At 47.2% G+C, this 10,000-nt stretch overlaps 27 non-coding genes and 6 pseudogenes across 27 annotated transcripts in view; all 33 read left to right on the top strand.

The window, feature by feature from the left end:
- Positions 1-66, top strand: part of LOC146291890 (5S ribosomal RNA) — a 119-nt gene extending 53 nt beyond the window's left edge. Inside the window, exon 1 of the ribosomal RNA XR_014756453.1 lies at positions 1-66. This exon is cut by the window's left edge and continues 53 nt beyond it. This is a non-coding gene — a ribosomal RNA (5S ribosomal RNA).
- A 182-nt stretch (positions 67-248) lies between these two features.
- Positions 249-367, top strand: LOC146291889 (5S ribosomal RNA). Its single transcript, XR_014757881.1, has one exon. It is a non-coding gene; the product is annotated as a 5S ribosomal RNA (ribosomal RNA).
- A 174-nt stretch (positions 368-541) lies between these two features.
- Positions 542-660, top strand: LOC146291888 (5S ribosomal RNA). Its single transcript, XR_014756452.1, has one exon. It is a non-coding gene; the product is annotated as a 5S ribosomal RNA (ribosomal RNA).
- A 178-nt stretch (positions 661-838) lies between these two features.
- Positions 839-957, top strand: LOC146291887 (5S ribosomal RNA). The gene has a single exon (XR_014757933.1). It is a non-coding gene; the product is annotated as a 5S ribosomal RNA (ribosomal RNA).
- Positions 958-1,131: 174 nt separating this feature from the next.
- On the top strand, positions 1,132-1,250 carry LOC146291886 (5S ribosomal RNA; annotated as a pseudogene).
- Positions 1,251-1,506: 256 nt separating this feature from the next.
- LOC146291885 (5S ribosomal RNA) lies at positions 1,507-1,625 on the top strand. Its single transcript, XR_014756451.1, has one exon. It is a non-coding gene; the product is annotated as a 5S ribosomal RNA (ribosomal RNA).
- Positions 1,626-1,807: 182 nt separating this feature from the next.
- Positions 1,808-1,926, top strand: LOC146291884 (5S ribosomal RNA). The gene has a single exon (XR_014757195.1). It is a non-coding gene; the product is annotated as a 5S ribosomal RNA (ribosomal RNA).
- Positions 1,927-2,112: 186 nt separating this feature from the next.
- On the top strand, positions 2,113-2,231 carry LOC146291883 (5S ribosomal RNA; annotated as a pseudogene).
- Positions 2,232-2,405: 174 nt separating this feature from the next.
- Positions 2,406-2,524, top strand: LOC146291882 (5S ribosomal RNA). Its single transcript, XR_014757748.1, has one exon. It is a non-coding gene; the product is annotated as a 5S ribosomal RNA (ribosomal RNA).
- A 172-nt stretch (positions 2,525-2,696) lies between these two features.
- LOC146291881 (5S ribosomal RNA) lies at positions 2,697-2,815 on the top strand. Its single transcript, XR_014756450.1, has one exon. It is a non-coding gene; the product is annotated as a 5S ribosomal RNA (ribosomal RNA).
- Positions 2,816-2,989: 174 nt separating this feature from the next.
- LOC146291880 (5S ribosomal RNA) lies at positions 2,990-3,108 on the top strand. Its single transcript, XR_014756449.1, has one exon. It is a non-coding gene; the product is annotated as a 5S ribosomal RNA (ribosomal RNA).
- Positions 3,109-3,292: 184 nt separating this feature from the next.
- Positions 3,293-3,411, top strand: LOC146291879 (5S ribosomal RNA). The gene has a single exon (XR_014757880.1). It is a non-coding gene; the product is annotated as a 5S ribosomal RNA (ribosomal RNA).
- A 174-nt stretch (positions 3,412-3,585) lies between these two features.
- On the top strand, positions 3,586-3,704 carry LOC146291878 (5S ribosomal RNA). The gene has a single exon (XR_014756448.1). It is a non-coding gene; the product is annotated as a 5S ribosomal RNA (ribosomal RNA).
- Positions 3,705-3,884: 180 nt separating this feature from the next.
- LOC146291877 (5S ribosomal RNA) lies at positions 3,885-4,003 on the top strand. Its single transcript, XR_014757932.1, has one exon. It is a non-coding gene; the product is annotated as a 5S ribosomal RNA (ribosomal RNA).
- A 174-nt stretch (positions 4,004-4,177) lies between these two features.
- LOC146291876 (5S ribosomal RNA) lies at positions 4,178-4,296 on the top strand (annotated as a pseudogene).
- A 244-nt stretch (positions 4,297-4,540) lies between these two features.
- Positions 4,541-4,659, top strand: LOC146291875 (5S ribosomal RNA). Its single transcript, XR_014757747.1, has one exon. It is a non-coding gene; the product is annotated as a 5S ribosomal RNA (ribosomal RNA).
- Positions 4,660-4,833: 174 nt separating this feature from the next.
- On the top strand, positions 4,834-4,952 carry LOC146291874 (5S ribosomal RNA). Its single transcript, XR_014756447.1, has one exon. It is a non-coding gene; the product is annotated as a 5S ribosomal RNA (ribosomal RNA).
- Positions 4,953-5,134: 182 nt separating this feature from the next.
- Positions 5,135-5,253, top strand: LOC146291873 (5S ribosomal RNA). The gene has a single exon (XR_014757194.1). It is a non-coding gene; the product is annotated as a 5S ribosomal RNA (ribosomal RNA).
- A 182-nt stretch (positions 5,254-5,435) lies between these two features.
- LOC146291872 (5S ribosomal RNA) lies at positions 5,436-5,554 on the top strand (annotated as a pseudogene).
- A 510-nt stretch (positions 5,555-6,064) lies between these two features.
- LOC146291871 (5S ribosomal RNA) lies at positions 6,065-6,183 on the top strand. Its single transcript, XR_014756446.1, has one exon. It is a non-coding gene; the product is annotated as a 5S ribosomal RNA (ribosomal RNA).
- A 168-nt stretch (positions 6,184-6,351) lies between these two features.
- On the top strand, positions 6,352-6,470 carry LOC146291870 (5S ribosomal RNA). The gene has a single exon (XR_014756445.1). It is a non-coding gene; the product is annotated as a 5S ribosomal RNA (ribosomal RNA).
- Positions 6,471-6,642: 172 nt separating this feature from the next.
- Positions 6,643-6,761, top strand: LOC146291869 (5S ribosomal RNA). The gene has a single exon (XR_014758075.1). It is a non-coding gene; the product is annotated as a 5S ribosomal RNA (ribosomal RNA).
- Positions 6,762-6,935: 174 nt separating this feature from the next.
- Positions 6,936-7,054, top strand: LOC146291868 (5S ribosomal RNA). The gene has a single exon (XR_014756443.1). It is a non-coding gene; the product is annotated as a 5S ribosomal RNA (ribosomal RNA).
- Positions 7,055-7,236: 182 nt separating this feature from the next.
- Positions 7,237-7,355, top strand: LOC146291867 (5S ribosomal RNA). Its single transcript, XR_014756442.1, has one exon. It is a non-coding gene; the product is annotated as a 5S ribosomal RNA (ribosomal RNA).
- Positions 7,356-7,529: 174 nt separating this feature from the next.
- Positions 7,530-7,648, top strand: LOC146291866 (5S ribosomal RNA). Its single transcript, XR_014756441.1, has one exon. It is a non-coding gene; the product is annotated as a 5S ribosomal RNA (ribosomal RNA).
- Positions 7,649-7,816: 168 nt separating this feature from the next.
- On the top strand, positions 7,817-7,935 carry LOC146291865 (5S ribosomal RNA; annotated as a pseudogene).
- Positions 7,936-8,109: 174 nt separating this feature from the next.
- On the top strand, positions 8,110-8,228 carry LOC146291864 (5S ribosomal RNA). The gene has a single exon (XR_014756440.1). It is a non-coding gene; the product is annotated as a 5S ribosomal RNA (ribosomal RNA).
- Positions 8,229-8,414: 186 nt separating this feature from the next.
- Positions 8,415-8,533, top strand: LOC146291863 (5S ribosomal RNA). The gene has a single exon (XR_014756439.1). It is a non-coding gene; the product is annotated as a 5S ribosomal RNA (ribosomal RNA).
- A 174-nt stretch (positions 8,534-8,707) lies between these two features.
- LOC146291862 (5S ribosomal RNA) lies at positions 8,708-8,826 on the top strand. The gene has a single exon (XR_014756437.1). It is a non-coding gene; the product is annotated as a 5S ribosomal RNA (ribosomal RNA).
- A 168-nt stretch (positions 8,827-8,994) lies between these two features.
- LOC146291861 (5S ribosomal RNA) lies at positions 8,995-9,113 on the top strand. The gene has a single exon (XR_014757931.1). It is a non-coding gene; the product is annotated as a 5S ribosomal RNA (ribosomal RNA).
- Positions 9,114-9,287: 174 nt separating this feature from the next.
- On the top strand, positions 9,288-9,406 carry LOC146291860 (5S ribosomal RNA; annotated as a pseudogene).
- A 208-nt stretch (positions 9,407-9,614) lies between these two features.
- On the top strand, positions 9,615-9,733 carry LOC146291859 (5S ribosomal RNA). Its single transcript, XR_014756436.1, has one exon. It is a non-coding gene; the product is annotated as a 5S ribosomal RNA (ribosomal RNA).
- A 182-nt stretch (positions 9,734-9,915) lies between these two features.
- Positions 9,916-10,000, top strand: part of LOC146291858 (5S ribosomal RNA) — a 119-nt gene continuing 34 nt past the window's right edge. Inside the window, exon 1 of the ribosomal RNA XR_014758081.1 lies at positions 9,916-10,000. This exon is cut by the window's right edge and continues 34 nt beyond it. This is a non-coding gene — a ribosomal RNA (5S ribosomal RNA).

The following is a 10,000-nucleotide window of genomic DNA, read 5'->3' as shown; positions in this document are numbered from 1 at the left end:
AAGCAGGGTCGGGCCTGGTTAGTACTTGGATGGGAGACCGCCTGGGAATACCAGGTGCTGTATGCTCTTTTGCTCATTCACTTAGAAACTGACAACTTGCAATATGCACAAGTAGTCCTTCATGAAAGGGGCTGGAAGCTGTTTTCATTTTGACACAAGAGAGAGAGAGAGAGAGAGAGAGAGACTACCTTGCATTGTCAATTGCTAAATCTGTATATGGATAAGTAGCCTATGGTTGTCAACTTATTTGGTACGGCCATACCAGCCTGGCAACGCCCGATCTCGTCTGATCTCGGAAGCTAAGCAGGGTCGGGCCTGGTTAGTACTTGGATGGGAGACCGCCTGGGAATACCAGGTGCTGTATGCTCTTTTGCTCATTCACTTAGAAACTGACATCTTGCAATATGCACAAGTAGTCCTTCATGAAAGGGGCTGGAAGCTGTTTTCATTTTGACACGAGAGAGAGAGAGAGAGAGACTACCTTGCATTGTCAATTGCTAAATCTGTATATGGATAAGTAGCCTATGGTTGTCAACTTATTTCGTACGGCCATACCAGCCTGGCAACGCCCGATCTCGTCTGATCTCGGAAGCTAAGCAGGGTCGGGCCTGGTTAGTACTTGGATGGGAGACCGCCTGGGAATACCAGGTGCTGTATGCTCTTTTGCTCATTCACTTAGAAACTGACATCTTGCAATATGCACAAGTAGTCCTTCATGAAAGGGGCTGGAAGCTGTTTTCATTTTGACACGAGAGAGAGAGAGAGAGAGAGAGACCACCTTGCATTGTCAATTGCTAAATCTGTATATGGATAAGTAGCCTATGGTTGTCAACTTATTTCGTACGGCCATACCAGCCTGGCAACGACCGATCTCGTCTGATCTCGGAAGCTAAGCAGGGTCGGGCCTGGTTAGTACTTGGATGGGAGACCGCCTGGGAATACCAGGTGCTGTATGCTCTTTTGCTCATTCACTTAGAAACTGACATCTTGCAATATGCACAAGTAGTCCTTCATGAAAGGGGCTGGAAGCTGTTTTCATTTTGACACGAGAGAGAGAGAGAGAGAGACTACCTTGCATTGTCAATTGCTAAATCTGTATATGGATAAGTAGCCTTTGGTTGTCAACTTATTTGGTACGGCCATACCAGCCTGGCAACGCCCGATCTCGTCTGATCTCGGAAGCTAAGCAGGGTCGGGCCTGGTTAGTACTTGGATGGGAGACCGCCTGGGAATACCAGGTGCTGTCTGCTCTTTTGCTCATTCACTTAGAAACTGAAATCTTGCAATATGCACAAGTAGTCCTTCATGAAAGGGGCTGGAAGCTGTTTTCATTTTGACACGAGAGAGAGAGAGAGAGAGAGAGAGAGAGAGAGAGAGAGAGAGAGAGAGAGAGAGAGAGAGAGAGAGAGAGAGAGAGAGAGAGAGAGAGAGAGAGAGAGAGACTACCTTGCATTGTCAATTGCTAAATCTGTATATGGATAAGTAGCCTATGGTTGTCAACTTATTTCGTACGGCCATACCAGCCTGGCAACGCCCGATCTCGTCTGATCTCGGAAGCTAAGCAGGGTCGGGCCTGGTTAGTACTTGGATGGGAGACCGCCTGGGAATACCAGGTGCTGTATGCTCTTTTGCTCATTCACTTAGAAACTGACATCTTGCAATATGCACAAGTAGTCCTTCATGAAAGGGGCTGGAAGCTGTTTTCATTTTGACACGAGAGAGAGAGAGAGAGAGAGAGAGAGACCACCTTGCATTGTCAATTGCTAAATCTGTATATGGATAAGTAGCCTATGGTTGTCAACTTATTTTGTACGGCCATACCAGCCTGGCAACGCCCGATCTCGTCTGATCTCGGAAGCTAAGCAGGGTCGGGCCTGGTTAGTACTTGGATGGGAGACCGCCTGGGAATACCAGGTGCTGTATGCTCTTTTGCTCATTCACTTAGAAACTGACATCTTGCAATATGCACAAGTAGTCCTTCATGAAAGGGGCTGGAAGCTGTTTTCATTTTGACACGAGAGAGAGAGAGAGAGAGAGAGAGAGAGAGACTACCTTGCATTGTCAATTGCTAAATCTGTATATGGATAAGTAGCCTATGGTTGTCAACTTATTTCGTACGGCCATACCAGCCAGGCAACGCCCGATCTCGTCTGATCTTGGAAGCTAAGCAGGGTCGGGCCTGGTTAGTAATTGGATGGGAGACCGCCTGGGAATACCAGGTGCTGTATGCTCTTTTGCTCATTCACTTAGAAACTGACATCTTGCAATATGCACAAGTAGTCCTTCATGAAAGGGGCTGGAAGCTGTTTTCATTTTGACACGAGAGAGAGAGAGAGAGAGACTACCTTGCATTGTCAATTGCTAAATCTGTATATGGATAAGTAGCCTATGGTTGTCAACTTATTTCGTACGGCCATACCAGCCTGGCAACGCCCGATCTCGTCTGATCTCGGAAGCTAAGCAGGGTCGGGCCTGGTTAGTACTTGGATGGGAGACCGCCTGGGAATACCAGGTGCTGTCTGCTCTTTTGCTCATTCACTTAGAAACTGAAATCTTGCAATATGCACAAGTAGTCCTTCATGAAAGGGGCTGGAAGCTGTTTTCATTTTGACACGAGAGAGAGAGAGAGAGACCACCTTGCATTGTCAATTGCTAAATCTGTATATGGATAAGTAGCCTATGGTTGTCAACTTATTTCGTACGGCCATACCAGCCTGGCAACGCCCGATCTCGTCTGATCTCGGAAGCTAAGCAGGGTCGGGCCTGGTTAGTACTTGGATGGGAGACCGCCTGGGAATACCAGGTGCTGTATGCTCTTTTGCTCATTCACTTAGAAACTTACATCTTGCAATATGCACAAGTAGTCCTTCATGAAAGGGGCTGGAAGCTGTTTTCATTTTGACACGAGAGAGAGAGAGAGAGAGACTACCTTGCATTGTCAATTGCTAAATCTGTATATGGATAAGTAGCCTATGGTTGTCAACTTATTTCGTACGGCCATACCAGCCTGGCAACGCCCGATCTCGTCTGATCTCGGAAGCTAAGCAGGGTCGGGCCTGGTTAGTACTTGGATGGGAGACCGCCTGGGAATACCAGGTGCTGTATGCTCTTTTGCTCATTCACTTAGAAACTGACAACTTGCAATATGCACAAGTAGTCCTTCATGAAAGGGGCTGGAAGCTGTTTTCATTTTGACACGAGAGAGAGAGAGAGAGAGAGAGAGAGAGACTACCTTGCATTGTCAATTGCTAAATCTGTATATGGATAAGTAGCCTATGGTTGTCAACTTATTTGGTACGGCCATACCAGCCTGGCAACGCCCGATCTCGTCTGATCTCGGAAGCTAAGCAGGGTCGGGCCTGGTTAGTACTTGGATGGGAGACCGCCTGGGAATACCAGGTGCTGTATGCTCTTTTGCTCATTCACTTAGAAACTGACATCTTGCAATATGCACAAGTAGTCCTTCATGAAAGGGGCTGGAAGCTGTTTTCATTTTGACACGAGAGAGAGAGAGAGAGAGACTACCTTGCATTGTCAATTGCTAAATCTGTATATGGATAAGTAGCCTATGGTTGTCAACTTATTTCGTACGGCCATACCAGCCTGGCAACGCCCGATCTCGTCTGATCTCGGAAGCTAAGCAGGGTCGGGCCTGGTTAGTACTTGGATGGGAGACCGCCTGGGAATACCAGGTGCTGTATGCTCTTTTGCTCATTCACTTAGAAACTGACATCTTGCAATATGCACAAGTAGTCCTTCATGAAAGGGGCTGGAAGCTGTTTTCATTTTGACACGAGAGAGAGAGAGAGAGAGAGAGAGACCACCTTGCATTGTCAATTGCTAAATCTGTATATGGATAAGTAGCCTATGGTTGTCAACTTATTTCGTACGGCCATACCAGCCTGGCAACGACCGATCTCGTCTGATCTCGGAAGCTAAGCAGGGTCGGGCCTGGTTAGTACTTGGATGGGAGACCGCCTGGGAATACCAGGTGCTGTATGCTCTTTTGCTCATTCACTTAGAAACTGACATCTTGCAATATGCACAAGTAGTCCTTCATGAAAGGGGCTGGAAGCTGTTTTCATTTTGACACGAGAGAGAGAGAGAGAGAGACTACCTTGCATTGTCAATTGCTAAATCTGTATATGGATAAGTAGCCTTTGGTTGTCAACTTATTTGGTACGGCCATACCAGCCTGGCAACGCCCGATCTCGTCTGATCTCGGAAGCTAAGCAGGGTCGGGCCTGGTTAGTACTTGGATGGGAGACCGCCTGGGAATACCAGGTGCTGTCTGCTCTTTTGCTCATTCACTTAGAAACTGAAATCTTGCAATATGCACAAGTAGTCCTTCATGAAAGGGGCTGGAAGCTGTTTTCATTTTGACACGAGAGAGAGAGAGAGAGAGAGAGAGAGAGAGAGAGAGAGAGAGAGAGAGAGAGAGAGAGAGAGAGAGAGAGAGAGAGAGAGAGAGAGAGACTACCTTGCATTGTCAATTGCTAAATCTGTATATGGATAAGTAGCCTATGGTTGTCAACTTATTTCGTACGGCCATACCAGCCTGGCAACGCCCGATCTCGTCTGATCTCGGAAGCTAAGCAGGGTCGGGCCTGGTTAGTACTTGGATGGGAGACCGCCTGGGAATACCAGGTGCTGTCTGCTCTTTTGCTCATTCACTTAGAAACTGACATCTTGCAATATGCACAAGTAGTCCTTCATGAAAGGGGCTGGAAGCTGTTTTCATTTTGACACGAGAGAGAGAGAGAGAGAGACTACCTTGCATTGTCAATTGCTAAATCTGTATATGGATAAGTAGCCTATGGTTGTCAACTTATTTCGTACGGCCATACCAGCCTGGCAACGCCCGATCTCGTCTGATCTCGGAAGCTAAGCAGGGTCGGGCCTGGTTAGTACTTGGATGGGAGACCGCCTGGGAATACCAGGTGCTGTATGCTCTTTTGCTCATTCACTTAGAAACTGACATCTTGCAATATGCACAAGTAGTCCTTCATGAAAGGGGCTGGAAGCTGTTTTCATTTTGACACGAGAGAGAGAGAGAGAGAGAGAGAGAGACCACCTTGCATTGTCAATTGCTAAATCTGTATATGGATAAGTAGCCTATGGTTGTCAACTTATTTTGTACGGCCATACCAGCCTGGCAACGCCCGATCTCGTCTGATCTCGGAAGCTAAGCAGGGTCGGGCCTGGTTAGTACTTGGATGGGAGACCGCCTGGGAATACCAGGTGCTGTATGCTCTTTTGCTCATTCACTTAGAAACTGACATCTTGCAATATGCACAAGTAGTCCTTCATGAAAGGGGCTGGAAGCTGTTTTCATTTTGACACGAGAGAGAGAGAGAGAGAGAGAGAGAGACTACCTTGCATTGTCAATTGCTAAATCTGTATATGGATAAGTAGCCTATGGTTGTCAACTTATTTCGTACGGCCATACCAGCCAGGCAACGCCTGATCTCGTCTGATCTTGGAAGCTAAGCAGGGTCGGGCCTGGTTAGTAATTGGATGGGAGACCGCCTGGGAATACCAGGTGCTGTATGCTCTTTTGCTCATTCACTTAGAAACTGACATCTTGCAATATGCACAAGTAGTCCTTCATGAAAGGGGCTGGAAGCTGTTTTCATTTTGACACGAGAGAGAGAGAGAGAGAGACTACCTTGCATTGTCAATTGCTAAATCTGTATATGGATAAGTAGCCTATGGTTGTCAACTTATTTCGTACGGCCATACTAGCCTGGCAACGCCCAATCTCGTCTGATCTCGGAAGCTAAGCAGGGTCGGGCCAGGGTCGGGCCTGGTTAGTACTTGGATGGGAGACCGCCTGGGAATACCAGGTGCTGTCTGCTCTTTTGCTCATTCACTTAGAAACTGAAATCTTGCAATATGCACAAGTAGTCCTTCATGAAAGGGGCTGGAAGCTGTTTTCATTTTGACACGAGAGAGAGAGAGAGAGAGAGAGAGAGAGAGAGAGAGAGAGAGAGAGAGAGACTACCTTGCATTGTCAATTGCTAAATCTGTATATGGATAAGTAGCCTATGGTTGTCAACTTATTTCGTACGGCCATACCAGCCTGGCAACGCCCGATCTCGTCTGATCTCGGAAGCTAAGCAGGGTCGGGCCTGGTTAGTACTTGGATGGGAGACCGCCTGGGAATACCAGGTGCTGTATGCTCTTTTGCTCATTCACTTAGAAACTGAAATCTTGCAATATGCACAAGTAGTCCTTCATGAAAGGGGCTGGAAGCTGTTTTCATTTTGACACGAGAGAGAGAGAGACCACCTTGCATTGTCAATTGCTAAATCTGTATATGGATAAGTAGCCTGTGGTTGTCAACTTATTTCGTACGGCCATACCAGCCTGGCAACGCCCGATCTCGTCTGATCTCGGAAGCTAAGCAGGGTCGGGCCTGGTTAGTACTTGGATGGGAGACCGCCTGGGAATACCAGGTGCTGTATGCTCTTTTGCTCATTCACTTAGAAACTGACATCTTGCAATATGCACAAGTAGTCCTTCATGAAAGGGGCTGGAAGCTGTTTTCATTTTGACACGAGAGAGAGAGAGAGAGACTACCTTGCATTGTCAATTGCTAAATCTGTATATGGATAAGTAGCCTATGGTTGTCAACTTATTTCGTACGGCCATACCAGCCTGGCAACGCCCGATCTCGTCTGATCTCGGAAGCTAAGCAGGGTCGGGCCTGGTTAGTACTTGGATGGGAGACCGCCTGGGAATACCAAGTGCTGTATGCTCTTTTGCTCATTCACTTAGAAACTGACATCTTGCAATATGCACAAGTAGTCCTTCATGAAAGGGGCTGGAAGCTGTTTTCATTTTGACACGAGAGAGAGAGAGAGAGAGACTACCTTGCATTGTCAATTGCTAAATCTGTATATGGATAAGTAGCCTATGGTTGTCAACTTATTTCGTACGGCCATACCAGCCTGGCAACGCCCGATCTCGTCTGATCTCGGAAGCTAAGCAGGGTCGGGCCTGGTTAGTACTTGGATGGGAGACCGCCTGGGAATACCAGGTGCTGTATGCTCTTTTGCTCATTCACTTAGAAACTGACAACTTGCAATATGCACAAGTAGTCCTTCATGAAAGGGGCTGGAAGCTGTTTTCATTTTGACACGAGAGAGAGAGAGAGAGAGAGAGAGAGACTACCTTGCATTGTCAATTGCTAAATCTGTATATGGATAAGTAGCCTATGGTTGTCAACTTATTTCGTACGGCCATACCAGCCTGGCAACGCCCGATCTCGTCTGATCTCGGAAGCTAAGCAGGGTCGGGCCTGGTTAGTACTTGGATGGGAGACCGCCTGGGAATACCAGGTGCTGTATGCTCTTTTGCTCATTCACTTAGAAACTGACATCTTGCAATATGCACAAGTAGTCCTTCATGAAAGGGGCTGGAAGCTGTTTTCATTTTGACACGAGAGAGAGAGAGAGAGAGACTACCTTGCATTGTCAATTGCTAAATCTGTATATGGATAAGTAGCCTATGGTTGTCAACTTATTTCGTACGGCCATACCAGCCTGGCAACGCCCGATCTCGTCTGATCTCGGAAGCTAAGCAGGGTCGGGCCTGGTTAGTACTTGGATGGGAGACCGCCTGGGAATACCAGGTGCTGTATGCTCATTCACTTAGAAACTGACATCTTGCAATATGCACAAGTAGTCCTTCATGAAAGGGGCTGGAAGCTGTTTTCATTTTGACACGAGAGAGAGAGAGAGAGAGAGACCACCTTGCATTGTCAATTGCTAAATCTGTATATGGATAAGTAGCCTATGGTTGTCAACTTATTTCGTACGGCCATACCAGCCTGGCAACGACCGATCTCGTCTGATCTCGGAAGCTAAGCAGGGTCGGGCCTGGTTAGTACTTGGATGGGAGACCGCCTGGGAATACCAAGTGCTGTATGCTCTTTTGCTCATTCACTTAGAAACTGACATCTTGCAATATGCACAAGTAGTCCTTCATGAAAGGGGCTGGAAGCTGTTTTCATTTTGACACGAGAGAGAGAGAGAGAGAGACTACCTTGCATTGTCAATTGCTAAATCTGTATATGGATAAGTAGCCTATGGTTGTCAACTTATTTCGTACGGCCATACCAGCCTGGCAACGCCCGATCTCGTCTGATCTCGGAAGCTAAGCAGGGTCGGGCCTGGTTAGTACTTGGATGGGAGACCGCCTGGGAATACCAGGTGCTGTATGCTCTTTTGCTCATTCACTTAGAAACTGACAACTTGCAATATGCACAAGTAGTCCTTCATGAAAGGGGCTGGAAGCTGTTTTCATTTTGACACGAGAGAGAGAGAGAGAGAGAGAGAGAGAGAGACTACCTTGCATTGTCAATTGCTAAATCTGTATATGGATAAGTAGCCTATGGTTGTCAACTTATTTCGTACGGCCATACCAGCCTGGCAACGCCCGATCTCGTCTGATCTCGGAAGCTAAGCAGGGTCGGGCCTGGTTAGTACTTGGATGGGAGACCGCCTGGGAATACCAGGTGCTGTATGCTCTTTTGCTCATTCACTTAGAAACTGACATCTTGCAATATGCACAAGTAGTCCTTCATGAAAGGGGCTGGAAGCTGTTTTCATTTTGACACGAGAGAGAGAGAGAGAGAGACTACCTTGCATTGTCAATTGCTAAATCTGTATATGGATAAGTAGCCTATGGTTGTCAACTTATTTCGTACGGCCATACCAGCCTGGCAACGCCCGATCTCGTCTGATCTCGGAAGCTAAGCAGGGTCGGGCCTGGTTAGTACTTGGATGGGAGACCGCCTGGGAATACCAGGTGCTGTATGCTCATTCACTTAGAAACTGACATCTTGCAATATGCACAAGTAGTCCTTCATGAAAGGGGCTGGAAGCTGTTTTCATTTTGACACGAGAGAGAGAGAGAGAGAGAGACCACCTTGCATTGTCAATTGCTAAATCTGTATATGGATAAGTAGCCTATGGTTGTCAACTTATTTCGTACGGCCATACCAGCCTGGCAACGACCGATCTCGTCTGATCTCGGAAGCTAAGCAGGGTCGGGCCTGGTTAGTACTTGGATGGGAGACCGCCTGGGAATACCAGGTGCTGTATGCTCTTTTGCTCATTCACTTAGAAACTGACATCTTGCAATATGCACAAGTAGTCCTTCATGAAAGGGGCTGGAAGCTGTTTTCATTTTGACACGAGAGAGAGAGAGAGAGAGACTACCTTGCATTGTCAATTGCTAAATCTGTATATGGATAAGTAGCCTTTGGTTGTCAACTTATTTGGTACGGCCATACCAGCCTGGCAACGCCCGATCTCGTCTGATCTCGGAAGCTAAGCAGGGTCGGGCCTGGTTAGTACTTGGATGGGAGACCGCCTGGGAATACCAGGTGCTGTCTGCTCTTTTGCTCATTCACTTAGAAACTGAAATCTTGCAATATGCACAAGTAGTCCTTCATGAAAGGGGCTGGAAGCTGTTTTCATTTTGACACGAGAGAGAGAGAGAGAGAGAGAGAGAGAGAGAGAGAGAGAGAGAGAGAGAGAGACTACCTTGCATTGTCAATTGCTAAATCTGTATATGGATAAGTAGCCTATGGTTGTCAACTTATTTCGTACGGCCATACCAGCCTGGCAACGCCCGATCTCGTCTGATCTCGGAAGCTAAGCAGGGTCGGGCCTGGTTAGTACTTGGATGGGAGACCGCCTGGGAATACCAGGTGCTGTATGCTCTTTTGCTCATTCACTTAGAAACTGACATCTTGCAATATGCACAAGTAGTCCTTCATGAAAGGGGCTGGAAGCTGTTTTCATTTTGACACGAGAGAGAGAGAGAGAGAGAGAGAGAGACCACCTTGCATTGTCAATTGCTAAATCTGTATATGGATAAGTAGCCTATGGTTGTCAACTTATTTTGTACGGCCATACCAGCCTGGCAACGCCCGATCTCGTCTGATCTCGGAAGCTAAGCAGGGTCGGGCCTGGTTAGTACTTGGATG

Source organism: Hypomesus nipponensis, chromosome 5, assembly GCF_054491055.1.
Source record: "Hypomesus nipponensis isolate SF chromosome 5, ASM5449105v1, whole genome shotgun sequence".
NCBI lineage: Eukaryota > Metazoa > Chordata > Actinopteri > Osmeriformes > Osmeridae > Hypomesus > Hypomesus nipponensis.
This window is presented reverse-complemented; position numbering and strand designations above follow the sequence as displayed.